Genomic DNA, 15,244 nt, shown 5'->3' on the forward strand with positions numbered 1-15,244 from the left:
ACACTCACACACACATAGACACACACACACACACACGGGGTGCCTGCTCTGAGCCTCCAACGCAGCTGGGGGCAGGCCCCCAGCAGGGACACACACACACACACACACACACACACACACACACACACAGGGTGCCTGCTCTGAGCCTCTGCTGCCAGACTGTGGCTTAGGCCCGCTCCCCGTGGGGAGCGGGCCTAAGCTGTCAGTAGGACATCCACTGAGGGCTCCTGGACTGTGAGAGGGGGAAGTCTGGGCTGAGGGACCCCCCACCCCCCAGTGCATGAATTTCGTGCACTGCCCCCTCTCTCTCTCTCTCTCTCTCTCTCTCTCTCTCTCTATATATATATATATATATATATATATATATATATTTCCCTAAAACTTTTATGTTACCAAAACAAGTTATTTTTTTTTTAATATATTTTATTGATTTTTTACAGAGAGGAAGGGAGAGAGATAGAGAGCTAGAAACATCGATGGGAGAGAAACATCGATCAGCCGCCTCCTACACATCTCCCACCAGGGATGTGCCTGCAACCCAGGTACATGCCCTTGACCGGAATCGAACCTGGGACCCTTCAGTCCGCAGGCTGACGCTCTATCCACTGAGCCAAACCGGTTTCCGCACAAGTTATTTTTAATGAGAGTCAGTGTGAGGACTTCATTAAACATTAAAAAAGAGGGAGTTCAATTCTCAAACTTAAGTGATAACATGTTTCTTGGAAGTGGTACCACTGTATACCAAGGCTCAAGATAAGACAGAATCAACCTTTTTATCTCTTGGCAAATATGTGTAAATAGTCAAGCTCTTAATGGCAAACCAGTTACTTACCCCTGTTCCTTTGGAGTTCCTTTGGCCTTCCCTTGCCGCCCTGCCATCCTGGTTGTCAAGGTCAGACATTCCCATGATCCTTGCTCTCAGGTGCTGGCAATCAGAGCTAATGGAGAGGGCCTGGGAACTGGGTTGATGGATTCTACTCCAGATTCACTACAACAACAGCAAGACCATTGCTGTTCCTCTTACAATCATTTTCTTCTTTCTTTTTTATTTCACTTTTTTTCATCCCCTGTGCATTTTGATGAAAACCATTAAACCCGAGTCCCTACTTCCTTCATTCACTACAGATGACCCACCCACCTCAACCTTATTCCTTACCACTTCAAGATTTCTGTCTTCATTCATTCTCTTCTCCTTCCTTCATAGGTCAAATTAACATAGTTTTTTCTTTCAAGTCAAGAGTAAACTCTCTATTTGGACTTTCCATGCCATTTCCTTTCACTTTCTAGGAGGACTATGTTCTGACAATAATTCTATCTCCTTCCTATGTTGTAATGTACCCCGCGAATCACAGAAGGACGCCTCAAGAAGTTGAATTAAAGAGTCACATTTATTGCAATCCAGGACTATGAGGGGCCATTCCCCAAATCTCATAGTAACAAGATGGTCGCAGCTCCAACGTTATATAGGCAAAAAATCACAAAGGTATTGATTACATCCCAGGGTTTGGAATGAGGAACCTGGCTCGCAAAAAGCAGTTTACAGAAGCAGAATTAAGCATGTTAATTATAGTTTTGGGTCTCGGGGTCACTGAATTGACAGAAATACATTATCTAGAGCCCTCGGGTCTGGAATGAGGAACCTAGTTTGCAAAAAGCAGTTTAAACAGCATGTTATAAACACATTATCTAGAGCCCTTGGGTAACCTGGGTTGAACTTAGGCATGGTATCTAAATTACAGTTTTGGGTCTAGAGCCCTTGGGTAACCTGGGTTTATCTAAATTACAGTTTTGGGTCTAGAGCCCTCTGACCTTGGGATAACTGTGCTGTCCTTCCCAGGTGAAGGAAAAATGTGCTTTCTAAGACCGGTATGACCACAACCCATGGGATATTTACATTACAATCAATAAGGCATTTAATTGAATGGGATGATTGATATAATTCAGAAAATCAAAATAACCTGTCCATTGTTAAACAAAGCAAATAGGTACCATACTTCACCTACATATTCGGTTTCCTCTCTTTATTGGCCTTTTCCTCCTTACCTGCAAGCATGCTTAGTTTACCCAGTGGTCGGCAAACTCATTAGTCAACAGAGCCAAATATCAACAGTACAACAATTGAAATTTCTTTTGAGAGCCAAATTTTTTAAACGTAAACTATATAGGTAGGTACATTGTTATTAACTTAATTAGGGTACTCCTAAGGCTTAGGAAGAGCCACACTCAAAGGGCCAAAGAGCCGCATGTGGCTCTTGAGCCGCAGTTTGCCGACCACGGGCATTAATTAAACAACCCTGCTGCCATCAAGCTTCCCCTGGACTTTCTTAACCTCTATTAACCTGTTCTCCTCCTTCCTGTAGAGAAGGAAAAACAGTTTTCCTTCTACCCTTCTAAGTTCTCAGCTGAGCACACTGTAACAAAAGACAGATCTCTCTCTCTCTCTCTCTCTCTCTCTCTCTCTCTCTCTCTCTCTCTATATATATATATATATATATATAAAACAGATGTTTATTAACAGGTATACCTCACATATACAGGGGAGATACCCAGGGAAAAATGAGTAACTCTCAGAGGTGGTTTAGAATTCATCTTAAATAACATCTTCAGCTAAATGATAAGAGGGAGGAGGAGAAGTAGAGGAGGACAGTTATGGGGAGGTGATCAGGAAAAGTAAGAGTGAGATTGTTATGCAGATTTAAGTTGCTGCCTCTCCATAGACAAATGTCTCTAGTTATTTAGTTCTCCTCTGCCTGTTTCAGAGAGGGAGACACCTTTCAAATGGAGATTTCCTTTATAAATGTAAATTTTCCTTATAAAAGAGGGAAGTTCTCATCTGTTTTCAGAATTTCTCCTGTGTATGCTGTTTCCCAAAATAATATGCTCAAAATAATCCTTATGACAAAGGCAAATTTTGAGGTGCATATTCTGCCACCCTCATTCCTCTCTGAAGCTCCCAACTTCTCCATTAACTCTAAAGTTTCCTCTAAATATGACTGCTCTCAGATTTGATTCTTCTGCCATTTAGTTTCTCTCCCTTTAATCAAATCCCTTCCTATGACTTCAGTCATTGTTTCTGTGTGGTCAGTCCCCAAAGTGATTCTCCATCCCCATCTCTCACCTACTCTCTAACTCACACATCAAGCTCCTGGCAAACTTCCCAGAACATCCAACCCACTGACAGTGAAACTCACATGTCCCAAACAGTGCTGGCCATCACCCTCTTCCATGCCTCAAAATTAGCTTCTCACCTGATTCCAGGACTATTAATGACACTCATTCTCTCAATCCCTCAATTAGAAAAATTCAATTTCACTATTTTTCTCATCAACAACACAAGTTGTAGTCAGTTGCATAGCACTTTGCACTGTCTTTGAAAGTATATCTTGCATGGCCAACATGGCTCAGTGGTTGAGAATCAACCTGTGAATTAGTAAGTCACAGTTCAATTCTGGGTCAGGGCACATGCCTAGGTTGCGGGCTGGATCTGATCCTCAGTGTGGGGTGTGTAAGAGGCAGCCAATCAATGATTCTCTTTCATCATTGATGTTTCTATCTCTCTCTCCCTGTCCCTGCCTCTCTGAAATCAATAAAAACATACACAAAAAAAAGAGCAAAAAACAAAGAAAATATATCTTGTCACTAGCTACTCTTTTCCATGTTGATAGCCCTGTTGTAGTTCAGGCCCTCCTAACACCCCGCTGGACTGGTTTGTTCTTTGTGTTCTTGCCTCTCCCTAGAACAGTGGTTCTCAACCTGTGGGTCGCTACCCCATGGGGGTTGAACGATCCTTTCGCAGGGGTCGCCTCAGGCCATCGGAAAACACATATATAATTACATATTGTTTTTGTGATTAATCACTATGTTTTAATTGTGTTCAATTTGTAACAATGAAAATACATCCTGCATATCAGATATTTACATTATGATTCATAACAGTAGCAAAATTACAGTTATGAAGTAGCAACGAAAATAATTTTATGGTTGGGGGTCACCACATGAGGAACTGTATTAAAGGGAACTCATTAGGAAGGTTGAGAACCACTGCCCTAGAATGACTTTTCTGCTTCTCCTTCCACATGTCACCCCCACAGTCTTTCTTCTTTAAGTAGCCAAATTTCACTTTCCCCCTAAAGCTCAGTTCAAATGCTACCTTTTCCATGAAACCTTCCTTGGTTTCTTTCTTCCCCTCCTCAATAAGCAGCAATGTTTACCTACCTAGAAATCTTTTGTTCTTTCATCACAGACATGCTAGTGTGAATAATGGCAATCTGATTTTTTTTTCTTTTGCAAGATCTTTGAGAAGAATGGTCACACCCAGTTTCATCTTAATCTTCCTTGGAGCACACAAAACAGTTTGCGTTTTCTTTTGTTTGTTTTTAACTTCAGCTTTATTTGAGGTATAATTAATAAAATTGTAAGATATTTAAAATGTACATCATGCTGATTTGATATACATACACACTGTTAAAGATTACATAATTAACACATCCATCACCTTATCTGTCTATCTATCTATCTATTTATTTATTTATTTTTATTTGGTGAGAACATTTAACCCCTCAAAAGCGTTTTATCACACATTCATTTAATGAGCTCTCTTTTTTAAAAAAATATTTTATTGATTTTTTAGAGAGGAAGGGAGAGGGATAGAGAGTTAGAAACATCTATGAGAGAGAAACATCGATTCAGCTGTCTCCTGCACACTCCCCACTGGGGATGTGCCCGCAACCAAGGCACATACCCTTGACTGGAATCGAACCTAGGACCCTTCAGTCTGCAGGCCCACTCTCTATCCACTGAGCCAAACCAGTTAGGCTTAATGAACTCTCTTGAGCCACATACTGTTTGATGCAGAGTGGGCTAGTCTAGGAGCCCACTCATAAACTACTGGGGAAACAGACAATAACTGACATAATTATAAAACAGTCAGTCTGTCCACACGTCTTAATTGAATGTCTGCAATGTTTCACATGTACTTTGAGGGGCTAGGGGGAGTTGAATGAACATAATAGGTCAGTCCTTTGTTTTCTTGGAACTTACATTATAATGTTGGGTGAGACCCAGTAAACATATAAACCAGTGTAAACTGGTGGTTCTTGGATCTGGCTGCACACTGGAAATCAATGAGGGGTACTTTAAAAAGCATACCTGTGTCCCAGCCTCAACCCAGACTCATTAGATCAGAATCAGCCAGGATTGGACCCCATTGACGGAAACAAATTATATCAGGTAGTGATAAGTGCTGAGATGGATTAAAATCGAAATAGGTTGAATGATAGAAGTTGTGTTGTGACAATGGTGGTACCAGGGAGTTTACTTTTATTGGGTAATACCGGAAGGCCTCTCTGAGGAGGTGACATTTTCATTGAGACCTGTATTATGGTGAGGAGTCAGCCATATGAAGATCTGGGGGAAGAGAGTTCCCAAGCAGAAAGTGCTGGGTTCTAAAATAAAGATGAGGTGAAATTTCAGAGGAAGTGTGGCCTTTTCGCATATATGTACGATAATCTAAAAATAATGTCTTCCATCTACGAAAGAAGCTTTTCAATTTAACGAGGCTGACTGCAAATGTGAAACTTGGTTGTTCTATTGAATACTTGGTCTGGGCTGAATTTTATGGATCCATTGACTTACCCAGTCAGGAAGATGACTCAGTTTAATTATATTTTTCTACACTGCAATCAGTACTACAGGGCTTGCTGTCTGAATTCAACGCCAATCTCCTTGTTTAAAATAAACTTAGGTACTTGGTGTTGTCACTTCAGTAAATAAATAGAGAAAGCAGTGACTTCTACCTTAATTTTGTGTGTGTGTGTGGTGGGGGGACCAGGGAAAACACTCAGAGGAGTCATTCGCACAGCGTCCACCTCTCACTCATGTTTGAATGAGTGAAGATCAACAGGTTTCAAGAATCAAGTTGCCAACTAGCATTTGTTGTACATTCCGTTTGTGACCAGAAGAGTATCTTTCTATCAGGACTTTGGCTGCTAGTAAAGGAACACCCTACAAAATGACTTAAACAATAGGGAACTTATCTCAAAACCTCCTGATAGGAGGATAAGTCCAGAGTTAGTCATAGTGAACAATGTTCTTAGCAACCTGAATTCTTGCTTTTCCTCCCATTCTGACATCCTCAGCAGGTTGGTTCGCCCCCTTAGGCCCACCCTGTGGTGCTGAGATAGCTACTACAGTGTCAGAATTATAGGCAGGTTTCAATGTCCTAGAGGCACAGTGAAGTGACTAGTCCTTCCTTCCTTCCTTCCTTCCTCCCTTCCTTCCTTCCTTCCTTCCTTCCTTCCTTCCTTCCTTCCTTCCTTCCTTCCTTCCTTCCTTCCTTCCTTCCTTCCTTCCTTCCTTCCTTCCAGGTTATGGGTAAAGCTATCTCAAGCAGCATTCCCCTCACAACTCACATGCTTGTCTCTTAGTGGGTAGGCAGATAGATGGCTGCTGTGATTGGCTAATATACGACTTCCCTCCTGAAGCCATGGAGCAGTCCACCTTTCTTAAGAACAGTCACCAAATCCCAGAATAAAGGATTGATTCTATTAGCAGGAAAGAAGGGGTTGATGTTATCAGGTGATAGTCAACAGAGTCTGCCAATATTATCATTTCCATTTTATAAGTGAAGATATCAAGGCTCAAAAAGGTTAAGTCACTTATCAAGATCACATAAGCTTGAGTCCAATAGTGTTTCCGTGCATTTCTCTTTGAAACCCACACACATACACATACCCAAAACTTGTTTTGGTTGATGGAGATGATGTAAGTAGACTGGAGAAAGAATCCTGAAAGAAAATAGAAAATGGCTGATGTCAGATTAAGTCAAGAAGACCCTTCTAAACAAATTACTCCAGAAGAAAATACATCAGCTTCTATACAGCAATAAAAACAGCATTTAACTTGGACAACCAGCCCAGCATGTCTGCATTGAAAAAATATATAATTAAATTGAGTCTTTATGACTGGTCAATTAAATCAATTTGATTGAAATAAAATCCACCTGGGCCAAGAAATGAGCTAGAGAAGCCAAGGCTCTGAGTACAGTGTCTGCTGGACTTAAAAAGAAAACCTTGCTTTTTCTAAACAGGGATGCATTTTGTTGATTGCAGCACCTGTAAGAGAAGGAGTCATCTCTAGAATTTTTGATTATGAGTTATTTCACAAATAGGTTTTCACTTTCCAACTCTAGAGGCAACCTGCAGTTTCATTCTTGTTACATTTTTTTCTTGGTTCCTACCTTCCACTCCGGTGTTATATTTCAGAGGCTGAATATGTGAAGCAGCGATAGTGAAAAAGGGAAATTTCCGTGGAATTGACATCAGTGCAGTGTTTTGACTGCTCATCTCTAGTGTGTTTCTGTGCATCCTCATCATTACAGACTAAGTATTCATGGTAGGAGTACCTGCTCTGTAATAAATGATTGAGTGCTTCCTACTCTTATATTTGCATTTTAAAACAGAAAGTAAAGTTAATTTTTAGGCTTTGCCAACAGAGCTCTGTTTGAGAAGGGAATTTATCTGAACTGTGCAGAACCATATGAAAAAAAATGTGAACATTTTAAACAGGGGAAAAAATTCTCTCATTTTTGAGGCTTTCCTTGGAAAACTCAGTTCGTCCTTTGCTCTCTTTTTAAACCTCATGAATGATGGTTGTGCTTAGGGAACTCTGTTATGTATAGGCATTAAAGACACTTCACTAACAGTTTTAGTTAACAGTTTTAGACCTCTCAGAGAGGCAAGTCCCATAGCCAGTGTGTTGACATGGAACAGCCTCAAGATTTGTTAAAAAATAATAAAACATTTAACTATGTAAATGTGAGAAGTCCTAGGGGGAAAAAATGGTGCAACTTGTCTTTTTTTTTTTTTTTTTTTAAATGTATTTTATTGATTTTTTACAGAGAGGAAGGGAGAGAGATAGAGAGTTAGAAACATCGATGAGCGAGAAACATCGACCAACTGCCTCCTGCACATCTCCCACTGGGGATGTGCCCGCAACCCAGGTACATGCCCTTGACCAGAATCGAACCTGGGACCCTTCAGTCCGCAGGCCGACGCTCTATCCACTGAGCCAAACCGGTTTTGGCGTCTTTTATTATATCTTAAAATAATTCTAAAATACTATAGTGTAGAAAAATAATATCCCAAGGCTTCCTACACAGGAGAACATGGAAATTAAAGAACATTGGAATCAGAATTTCTTGGGCAAGTTGCTTAAAATTTATATACCTGTTTCCTCATCTATTAAATGGGAGATTATAATGACAATACCCACTTCACAAAATTGTCAGGAGACAATGATATCATGTATAGAGAATATTCATTTAGTATAGTGCCTGGCTTATAGTAATTTTTCATAAGTGTAGCTGTTATTAGTACAATTGGTACTGTTACCACAAGCTGGAGGGGGGTGTCTTTTATTCTATTCAAAGAAATTCTTACCAAATTCTAGCAGAAATGATTATGGCCCAGCATCAGTCACAGGTGCTCAGAACTTGGGGTAAGGAATCATTGAAGGGAGCCTATTTGTGTGGGACGGTCACATGTTGATGTTCTGACTTAGTCAAGCCTCAGTCTCAAGCATGTGCTATTTGCTCAGTAATCCATGCGCTTAGTCATAAATATTTCCAGTTTTCCTTCCCAACTCATGATAAGTTTTTGCTTCTCTGTCCACTTAGTTACGTGTCGCCATGTATCATACATTGGTCAGTGAAATGTGAGCAGAACGGACACTTATCACTTCTAGAAAGAAGCTTCTAAGAACCAGGGTATAAGCGCATTCCTTGGTAACTGGCAGTTATAGAGGCCCAGAAAGTGTGGCTGCTCTCTGAGGCCTGAGTCTTAGAGTGAAGACAACACAGAGATAGTCCCTCCATGGACCCATAGTGGACATGTAGTGAGAGTGGGAAATAAACGTTCTCTTGAGACACTGAGATTTTGGTTGTGGGTTTTTTATTGTTGTTACCACAGTATAACCTAGCTTATCCTATTAGATACACTCAGGTTATCCCTTTAAACTCTAGAGAAAAAATATAGTATTGGTAACAGTAATAAAATATGTAGCTGTTTGGAGATAGTAATTCTTAGTGACTATTTTGTGTGTGCATGCTAATTATATGTTGTATTACACTTAAGCCTCAGGAAACTTTGACTTTGAAGTTAAACAGATTTATATTAAAATTTCTAGTTAAATTTCTTGTAAAATAAGATTTATCTCCACTTCATTTAGAGGCAATCAACAAACCAACATTACCAGCATTTTGGTGTTCTGCAAGGGAGTCCACCATGATGCTGAAGCCGGGACTCTGAATTCCAGGCCTGATAGAATCAGTAGGGAATGGTCTCTCTCGCTGAGAGCTTATTCAGAATGGCGTCTTGTGACGCAGAAGGGCTTTCTGAGAGGAGATAATGCACTCAGCCATGTCCTGGCTCTTGTCTCTGGTAATAAAATAGTCTTCTCTAACCCCTAACCACTACTGCAGTGTTCCAATAAACAATGGTGCTTAGTATATAGAAGGTCTTAAATACTGTGTAATGAGTAAATAAATGGAAGTACACAGCTCTTCTAAATGTGCTGGACTCTTTCATGTCTGCATTTGAAAAATAAATGTCTTTATTTTGGACAATAATTTAAAAATATCTCAGTATTAAGGTGTTTATTCTTTTTTAATACTTGACATATGACCGACCATGTGGCCACAGATTTAGGCTATTTTATTTGATATTTTTTACTCCTGATTATTCCATTTGGGTCTCTCAAACTATATTATGAAATCCCTTAATTATTTAAATTGGGAACAGATTAATTATCTCCAGTGTACAAACTCAAATTAATTTCACTATTAACTTGAGTTTTAAATTGATTAATCTTGGAGTGTTTAAGGGACCAGGTGAAATTTTTTTTTTTCCCATCCTTAAGGAAAAGGGCATATTTGACTTGATGAAACTCTCTCCATCATCCCCATTATGCTAATAGGAGTAAGAAATTTACCAGAAAACTTTGGATTAGATTTTATAAACCAGCCAGAAACCTGTGTGTCTAGAGAGCTTCTGGGGGAACAATCTGTGAGTCATTTTAAAAAACAAACACACTCATCATCACAGTGCGTGTTGTTGCCATGGTGATTAGGCCTGTGGCATTGGCTTGCTTGTGTTCCAGTAAAGGGAGGAAGGGGAGAGAAGCTGAGAGTTCAGAGCTTTGACTATCAGCTTCAATTATTGCAGGAAAGAATATAGGGTGTTCTTGAGAGCATATTGGCACAGTCATCGTCGGAGGGAAGTAAAGAAACCCTGGCATCCTGCCTTTGTTGTTGAATATGAGTTAGCCATATTAGTGTTGGGTGTTGTGAGTCACAGGTGAGAAAAGGACCATTTGGCATTCTCTTGGGAAGAAGGGGGAAAGATAGGGTTTTTAATCTGATAGATAATTCCATATAAATCTCTAAGGTCTTCCTGGTGAACTGTCTCGTATGCAGGTGCGCAGGGCTTTAGTGATCTTCCAAAAGGCACGAAATGCCACTGGCATAACATTATTGCAGATTTAAAGGATCCTCAGTGCATTATTCTAATATGGTTAGAGACTGGTCTTAGTGAGGCCATTGTTTCAGATCTGATCCCCAGGTAGACCAAGTATCTTTCCTGTGTTTTGTGGAGTAGATGTGAGTCCTTTATCTTGGACAGTCATCTTATAATGCAGGCCCCCTAGTTCACAGAGGAGACCAGGAAGGTTATATGAGCTCTGCCAGATCTGTCCCCTCTCCAGGGGAAAGTGAAATAAAAAACACTGTTGATGGGCAGTCAACAGAGTTATTGAGCCGGTGGAATTGCTGCAAGAGTGATTCATTATGATTCATTATGGAGAACAAACAACATCCTTAAAGTAAAGGTGTGCGTTAGTGCATATTTTTAAAAGAATGTTTCTTAGTTCACTTTGAGAAGTCCATGTAGCCTCTTCAATGGATATACAGTAGTCCCCCATATCTGTGGGGGATACATTTTAAGACCCCCCCAGTGGATGCCTGAACCATGTATGTTTTCTCCTATACTCACATACCTTTTCACTTAAAGGAAGATGTTTACATCTTTTTTTGCATATCGGAGTTGCCAGCATCATTATTCTTGTGCTTTGGGGCCATTCTTAAGTAAAATAAAGGTTACTTGAACACAAGCACTGGGTTACTGTGACAATCAATCTGATAACTGGGAAGGCTACTACGCGACTAATGGGCAGGTAGCAAAGACAGCATGGGTACACTGGACAAGGAGATGATTCTCATCCCAGGCCGGATGGAACAAGATGGTGTGAGATTTTATCACCCTACTCAGAATGGCATGTAATTTAAAACTAATGAGATGTTCGTTTCTGGGATTGTTCATTCAATATTGTTGAACCATGGTTTACCGTGGAAAGAAAACCATGGTTAAGGGTTAAGTACTATAATACTACAATTTCATTTTTTAGAGTATTCCTCAAGCAGATTTTAAAGCAGATTTTATTTGGAGTTAAATAACTTTCCCTATTAAAACTATTTTTCAAAAGGTTTCAAATAAAGTGCCTTGGGGTGTGACTAAGGATCATACAAACTCAAGGAGTTTGTACGGAATCTGTGCACTGGCATAGGAGGTAATAACTACTTCTCATAACTATAGGTTTTATTTTTTCTCATAGGTGGGGAAAAGGCACATGTTGCCAAACTTACTCTGTGCTCTCTTAATTTTCTTAACATTAGTAAGCAAAGCTTAACTTATAGTTTTCTTCTGATGATCAAAGTAATTCACGGTGATTATTGAAAATTTGGAAAATGGGGAAAAAAATTGGAAAATGCTTAAATTGTAAAGAAAAAATAAGAATGACCCTTTCTATTAATTAGGTTGTTGGTTGAATTGTGTGTAAGAGGCCTGATTTGATTGTGGCTGACACATGCTAGGAGTTTTCTCCCTTTCACATAACAATCCAGAGGTGGGTGGTCCAGGGCTGGTAAGATAGCTCTGCTCCACAAGGTGGAGGGACCCAGGCTTCTGATATCACCTTGTTCCATCATTCCTAGCATGCTTCCCTTGCTTTATGGTCTAACATGGCTTGCCATAAGGACCCCACTGTAACTAGCAAGAAGGGAGAAAGTTGAAAGGGGAAGGCATGACCCAGAAGTTGCACATACCATTTTTGTAGCCATCCCCTTGAACTTTGACTCATGGGAGTCACACATAGCATCAAGGGAGGCTGGGGAAAGTAGTTATTTTTGACATGTATATGGTATGCGCTAGTTTAGAATTCAATATAAGCATGAAATAAAAAGAGAGAGGATATTGGGGCATATCTAACAATTTCTGCTACTTCCATTATTCTATACAAAAGAGATAATACACTGTTTACATTTGTATGTATCTCTCTCTAATATTTTTTCTAGAAAAAAACTACATAGCAGAAAGATTATGTATAATATTTACTAGAAAATATTACGTATTATGTTAAATGAATATTACATATGAAAAATATATAAAATGCATTAGAGCTATCATGATTTATAAATATCTATATTAGAAAATTAGTTGAGGTTATACTATATATAAAATGTGCATTTTTTCATTGTTTAAAAATTTTTTTATTCACTGTTTTAAAGTTCTATCATGTAGAGTTTTTGTTTTATTTATTATAAATAAATATTTGATATTTAGTTGTATTTGATATTTAGTCTACTTTTTAACACATGGTAATAATTTATGATCTACATTTTGGAATTTATTTGTTTATTTTTGAATAAAGTCAAGGAGTAGCATCACTAAGAAAATGATTGAGAATATATTTGAGGATCTTGAAAAATGCTGCCAAACTGCTTTCCAAAGAAGTCGTGCTGCACAAACCGGTTTGGCTTAGTGGATAGAGCATCGGCCTGGCCTGCGGACTGAAGGGTCCCAGGTTCAATTCCGGTCAAGGGCGTATACCTTGATTGCAGGCACATCCCTAGTCAGGGGCGTGCAGGAGGCAGCTGAATCGATGTTTCTAACTCTCTATCCCTCTCCCTTCCTCTCTGTAAAAAATCAATAAAATATTTTTTTTAAAAAAAAGAACTTGTGCTGATTCATGCTATTGCCAATAGCACATGAGAGTGCTGCAGCGCCCTGCACAGGCTCATTTTGCTAGTCCACTAATCACTGTTCTCTCTAGGGTTCATTCTCTGAAAATAGGTTGTTTTTGCCCTTACCTTGTGCTTTTTTTTATTATTATTCCTTTGCTGTCATTAATCATGGTAATAGTTTCCTAATAATGTTGGTTTATTTAAAAACATATGATTCCTGAAAGTCATCTGGGACTATGGTTGGTTGGGTTGAGACTAAAGCACATGTGCCAGTCTTAAGCAATGTGAGATCGCTAGAGACACTGATGTTCCTTAGGATGCAATGTGAATTGGGTTTTCACCCTTAGTCAGTACTTTAGATGTGAGGCACCTCTTTGTTCTGAGACACAACAAAAGAGAACCGATAAAGCACTTCCGGGGGCAGAGGTGATTCCCTTTGAGCTGGGTCCTGGGGAGCTTTTCAGCAGTAAAGAAGCTCCTGAACATAGGAACTGCCTTAGAGATGCACCGTATTTGGGCAGTAGGCAAAATTAGCCCACAAATCTGCTCACCATCCTCAGAGGTCACTAGGGCCTTGGTGTATAGGAATCTCTACTTTTAAACAGCTTCCAGAAGCTTTGGCCGCTAAAGATGCTTTTATAACCACTAACTTGTCCATCCACCTCTTAAAGTGTTAGATACACACAAAGGGAACTCCAACTCCACCCCCAACACCTGGAGAAGGAGTGTGCTCCATCTCTGCCACTTGGGTCCTGCCGGGAGCCAATCGGGTTAGGTCAGGGGCAAAGCTTGTTTTTATTCATCTCCCTGGTACACAGCCTCTGTCACAAAGAACTCTGCTTCCCCTAGGACCCCCAACTTTGCGCTTTCATGTTTTCTTGCAGGCTAGGGATGTTCACAAAGAAAGGAACTCCTATTTTCACAAATATATATCTTAAAAAAAAAAAAGTTAACAAGATGTCTGCTTCTTGACTCAGAAGTATAAACCTATCAGACCTTCCTGCTCTTCGAGCCATGTGGCCATCACCACCAAATCCCACTTACAGAAACATTCATTTGTTTGTTCAGCTCGTATGTATCATGTTATTTCTCCTTTTTCTAAACACATTTTCCTCTCTGCTTTCTTGACAGCCAGGATCGTCCAGGGAGCCTCAGGCTTCGGGCACTGAAAAGGTAAGGCTTCTGAAGTGTTTTCCTCCAGGATCTTGAATCTCACCAGAAGTTCAAGGGAAAATAAGTGTCTGAAGTGATGCTAGAGAGGAAAGCATTGAACATGTGATATTTATCAAACATTCATAGCCTCTGTAGCAATATTGACATGACTTCGGGATTTAAAGGGGAAAAATGGCCCCCCTTGATAGTTTAAACCAGATTTCTCACTCAGATTCCCCGATTTTCTTCTAACACCCGAGTGAGAGAGCCTTTGCAGTCGCTGCCTTAATAAAATGTGTTCCCGTGGCACTAAACACGGCTACGTGGTTGCAGCTGTTGAAAATGTGCCCTGTGAACGGGAGATGTTAGGTAGATCAGAGATTATGAGCCCTGTTCTTAACAGATTGGCTGTAGACATTGTAAGGACATTTCCAGAAGCAACAACTACATTAAAAGGGCAGTTTAATGCTGGCGGGGTTTCTCCTTGAAGAAGCTGACTTGGCTTTGAGACTAGCTAAGCCATTGTAATCTTCGGTTCTCCAGGTTGCTGAGACAGGTGATAATGTGTGTGTTCTTCCCAACCAAGATATACAGTTTCCTCTAGACAGTGACTTGGATTGCCATCTTCTCTTTTTAAGTTTCACTTTATCATGAAAAATTATAAGCACATACCCAAATCAAGAGAATAATATGACCGTCCATAGCCCTATTCATTTAATTTTAATAATTATCAACTCACAGCCAGTATAATTTTATTTATACCCCATCCACTTCTCTTCTTTTCCCATTGGATTATATGACAGTGGCTTGAATTTGGTTGTTGAATCTTTAATATGTATTTACATAATTATTTAGTGGCTACAGTAAAATACTAATAAGAAATAAAACCTACTTATAACCTGACTTAGTTTACTGGAGCTAGTCATTCATCCATTTATTCTTTCAGTAAATATTTATTATTTACTAGTGTCAGAACCTTCTTAGAATAAGAGAGCCCATTTTCCCCACCTCACATTTATG

General features: G+C 39.7%; 1 protein-coding gene across 2 annotated transcripts in view; it reads left to right on the forward strand.

Annotated features, from left to right (window-relative positions):
* The window catches only part of GNG2 (G protein subunit gamma 2), a 111,333-nt gene that overhangs the window by 7,038 nt on the left and 89,051 nt on the right, over nucleotides 1–15,244 (forward strand). Inside the window, exon 2 of one of the 2 annotated variants that reach the window (XM_036306857.1) lies at nucleotides 14,204–14,245. The gene's annotated coding sequence lies outside the window, so the exon portion shown is untranslated. The remainder of the gene's footprint in view (nucleotides 1–14,203; nucleotides 14,246–15,244) is intronic. The other variant, XM_036306866.1, reaches the window with a different exon arrangement.

This window comes from Myotis myotis, unplaced genomic scaffold (genome assembly GCF_014108235.1).
Source record: "Myotis myotis isolate mMyoMyo1 unplaced genomic scaffold, mMyoMyo1.p scaffold_m19_p_1, whole genome shotgun sequence".
Taxonomy (NCBI): domain Eukaryota; kingdom Metazoa; phylum Chordata; class Mammalia; order Chiroptera; family Vespertilionidae; genus Myotis; species Myotis myotis.